The following is a 4,642-nucleotide window of genomic DNA, read 5'->3' as shown; positions in this document are numbered from 1 at the left end:
CAATGGATAGGCAGAAATATTTTTTCTGGTTCTTTTGATTCTTTAGTTCCCAGATTGGTGCTAGTCATAGGTAAGTTTCAGAATTTATTTTGATGAAATAAAAAGTTGGGTTTTCAACCATATGAAATTTCAGGTTATAATCTTATCTAAAAATTTAAGAGAAAATAATATATTTTGGAAACAGATTGCATTGAATGCCTAGATAAATTTGTTCATTTGTGATTTACAAGAATGTGGAATGCCAGCCAACAAATGAACTTCTAAAGGACATGTTCAAACCACAGAACTTAATATCCTGGTTAGAGTGGTTGTTCCAGGGACTGGACCCAGCCAGAGTCCATCCCTGAAATTTTTTCACCTAAAGCTAATGGGAAGAGTCTTGCATTTTGAGTCACAGGGATGGAAGGCTGTGAAGTGGATGTCCCTGACGACCATTTTCCTGTCTCATGGGAAGAAGATTGGGCTGGGGGGGGGGGGGGCTTGGAACATCAGGGAATAAAAGGATATTTGGTGTGAGGGGTGGAGGACAGGGAGGGAAGACAGAGTAAAAGCTGATGACTTTGTTTGAGTCCCAGAGTATCCCCAGGCCTAAAGGTAACCTCATCTCTTAGACCTCACAGTTACACTGCAAGTTAAATCTTAGTTTGTTCAAGGTATTTGAGCTGATTTCTATCATTTACAGCTGGAAGTGTCTTGACTGTCTCCCAAGTGCTCCTTACTTCTACTCTGCATCTCAGAAGCATACTTGTATATACATTTGCTCTTGAACTTCCCACCTCTAGAAATGTTAGCCGTCACAAAGCACACCAAACACCGGAGTAAGAGAAAGGGTTTATTGGGGAAAAACCAGCAGGCTGGAGGGAAGGGGCGAAGAAGGCAAAAGAGAGAGAAGGAGAGAGACTGTAGGAGAGACAGAGAGGAGAGAGAAGAGAGACGAGAGGAGGAGAGGAGCCAAGAGAGTGCAGGAGAGAAGAGCCAAGAGAGCCACGTGTTCAGGAACGGGTTTGTTTTTTTTTTTATCTTTTATTTAATGAATATAAATTTCCAAAGTACGACTCATGTGTTACAATGGCTTCCCCCCCCAATACCGTCCCTCCCACCCACAACCCTCCCCTTTCCCACTCCCTCTCCCCTTTCATTCACATCAAGATTCATTTTCGATTATCTTAATATACAGAAGATCAGCTTAGTATACCTTAAGTAAGGATTTCAACAGTTTGCTCCCACACAGAAACATAAAGTGAAAAATAATAGATGATTTTTTTTAAATGATGATGAAATCAGATCAGACCTATTGTCATGTTTAATCCCAGTGAGAGTCAAGTTGGGAATTGATAATTTCTTTTTTTTTTTTTAAACAGAAGATCAGTTTAGTGTACATTATGTAAAGATTTCAATCGTTTGCACCCCCATAGAAACACAAAGTGAAATATACTGTTTGAGTACTCATTATAGCATTAAGCCTCAGTGTACAGCACGTTAAGGACAGAGATCCTACATGAGGAGTAAGTGCACAGTGACTCCTGTTGTTGACTTTACAAATTGACACTCCTGTTTATGGCATCAGTAATCTCCCTATGCACCAGTTATGAGTTTCCAAGGCTATGGAAGCCCCTTGAGTTCTCCGACTCTTATCTTGTTTAGACACGGTCATAGTCAAAGTGGAGGTTCTCTCCTCCCTTCAGAGAAAGGCACCTCCCTCTTTGAAGACCTGTTCTTTCCACTGGGATCTCACTCACAGAGATCTTTTTGCCAGAGTGTCTTGGCTTTCCATGCCTGAAATACTCTCATGGGCTTTTCAGCCAGATCCGAGTGCCTTTAGGGCTGATTCTGAGGCCAGAGTGCTATTTAGGACATCCGCCATTCTATGAGTCTGCTGAGTGTCTCACTTCCCATGTTGGATCACTCTCCCCTTTATTTATTCTATCGGTTGGTGTTAGCAGATACTAGACTTGTTTATGTGCTCCCTTTGACTCTTAGTCCTTTCATTATGATCAATTGTGAACTGAAATTGATCACTTGGAATAGTGAGATGGCATTGGCACATGCCACCTTGATGGGATTGAATTGGAATCCCCTGGTATGTTTCCAACTCTACCAATTGGGGCAAGTCAGCCCGAGCATGCCCCAAATTATACATCTCTTCCCTCTCTTATTCCCACTCTTATGTTTAACAGGGATCACATTTCAGTTAATTTTCAACACTTAAGAATAACTGTGTGATAATTACAAAATTAAACCAGTCATATTAAGTAGAACAGACAAAAAAAAAAATACTATGAGGGATAATGTATTAAGTTGTCCATTAGCAGTCAGGGCTATGCTGATCAAGTCACCATTTCTCATAGTGTCCATTTCACTTCAGGAGGTTTCCTTTTTGGTGTTCAGTCAGTTGTCACCAATCAGGGAGAACATATGGTATTTGTCCCTTTGGGACTGGCTTATTTCACTCAGCATGATGTGTTCCAGATTCCTCCATTTTGTTGCAAATGACTGGATTTCGTTGTTTCTTACTGCGGTATAGTACTCTAAAGAATACATATCCCATAATTTCTTTATCCAGTCTACCATTGATGGGCATTTAGGTTGGTTCCAGGTCTTGGCTATTGTGAATTGTGCTACAATAAACATTAGGGTGCAGACCGCTTTTTTGTTTATCAATTTAAACTCCTTTGGGTAAATTCCAAGGAGTGGGATGGCTGGGTCGAACGGTAGGGTTATATTCAGGTTTCTGAGGAATCTCCAGACTGATTTCCATAGTGGCTTGACCAGTTTGCATTCCCACCAACAGTGGGTTAGTGTCCCTTTTTCCCCACATCCTCGCCAGCATCTGTTGTTGGTAGATTTCTGTATGTGAGCCATTCTAACCGGGGTGAGGTGAAACCTCATTGTGCTTTTGATTTGCATTTCCCTGATTGCTAGTGACCTTGAACATTTTTTCATGTGCCTGTTGGCCATTTGGATTTCCTCTTTTGAAAAATGTCTATTGAAGTCCTTGGCCCATCTCTTAAGTGGGTTGTTGGTTTTGTTTTTGTGGAGTTTCTTGATCTCTTTGTAGATTCTGGTTATTAACCCTTTATCTGTTGCATAGTTTGCAAATATTTTTTCCCATTCTGTCGGTTGTCTCTTCACTCTCCTGACTGTTTCTTTTGCAGTACAGAAACTTCTCAATTTGATGCAATCCCAATAGTTGATTTTGGCTTTGACTGTCTGTGCCTCCCGGGTCTTTTCCAGAAATTCTTTGCCTGTGCCAATATCTTGAAGGGTTTCTCCAATGTTCTCTAATAACTTAATGGTGTCAGGACGTAGATTTAGGTCTTTAATCCACGTTGAGTGGATTTTTGTGTAAGGTGTAAGGTAGGGGTCTTGCTTCATGCTTCTGCACGTGGAAAGGAACGGGCCTTTTTAAAACTTTGCAGGAGGACAGGCAGGGAAGCAGGAGCAGCGAATCCCATTAGGATGGGGGTGGAGCTTGACAACAGCGGTTGGGCCATGGGGCCACCTGGCTTCCAGCAATGGCGGAGGGGCTAGGGCCTAGGATGTAAATCAGGGTGTAGATCGCACCATAGATAAAACTTCGCCACTTCCCTAACAAGAAAAATTTCTTCCTGAGTTACCCAGTCTCAGTTATTTAGTTAGAACAACAGAAACCAGACTGAGACATTGACAGGTGAAATGTTCCCCTTGTTGAAACGCAGGGACCTTGTGCTATTTGTCTGCATTTTGCACAACTTATCACAGTACCTAGTAAGTGATCTCACTAAATATTTCTTCAAATGAAATACCAAGTGGCATGTAAAGTATGCCATTAATGTGTCCCTTCATTGGTTTTCTTCTTTTTAGCCTTCATTTACTAAAGTAATCATTAAAGTAAATATAGGTAATGTAAATAAACAAAAATAAATAAGGGTGAATAAAGTAAAGCAGTCTTCCAAGAAATAAACAAGTCTCATCAAATGTGTTTTTTTTAAAGGTTTATTTATTTGAAAGTTACAGAGACAGAGAGACAGAGAGAGAGACAGAGAGGTCCTCCATCCAGTGGTTTACTTCCCAGATGGCCACAACGGCCGAAGCTTGCCGATCTGAAGCCAGGAGCCAGGAGCTCCCCTCCACCGCCCCCCCCCCTCGGTCTCCCACATGGGCACAGGGGCCCAAGGACTTGGGCCATCTTCCACTGCTTTCCTGGGCCACAGCAGAGAGCTGGACAGGAAGAGGAGCAGCCGGGTCTCAAACCGGCACACATATGGAATGCTGGCACTCCAGGCCAGGGCATTAACCCACAGCACCACAGCGCCGGCCCCATCAAATGTGTTTTAAGCTTAACCAGAAATGTTTGGTGGGGCCAGCACTGTGATGTAGCAAGTTAACATGCTGTCTGCAATGCCAGCATCCCATATGGGTGCCAGTTTGAATTCCGGCTGCTCTGCTTCTGATCCAGCTCCCTGCTATAGCTTGGGAAAACAGTGGAAAATGGCCCAAGTCCTTGGACCCCTGTACCCACATGAGAGACCATGAAGAAGCTCCCGGCTTCTGACTTCAGATTGGTCCAGCTCTGGCCATTGTGGCCATTTGGGGAGTGAACCAGCAGATGGAAGTCCTCTTTCTCTCTCTCTGCCTCTGCCTCTCTGTAACTCTGCCTTTT

Source organism: Oryctolagus cuniculus, chromosome 3 (assembly GCF_964237555.1).
Source record: "Oryctolagus cuniculus chromosome 3, mOryCun1.1, whole genome shotgun sequence".
NCBI classification, from domain to species: domain Eukaryota; kingdom Metazoa; phylum Chordata; class Mammalia; order Lagomorpha; family Leporidae; genus Oryctolagus; species Oryctolagus cuniculus.
The sequence above is the reverse complement of the archived record's forward strand: the minus strand, read 5'-3'. Positions refer to the sequence as shown.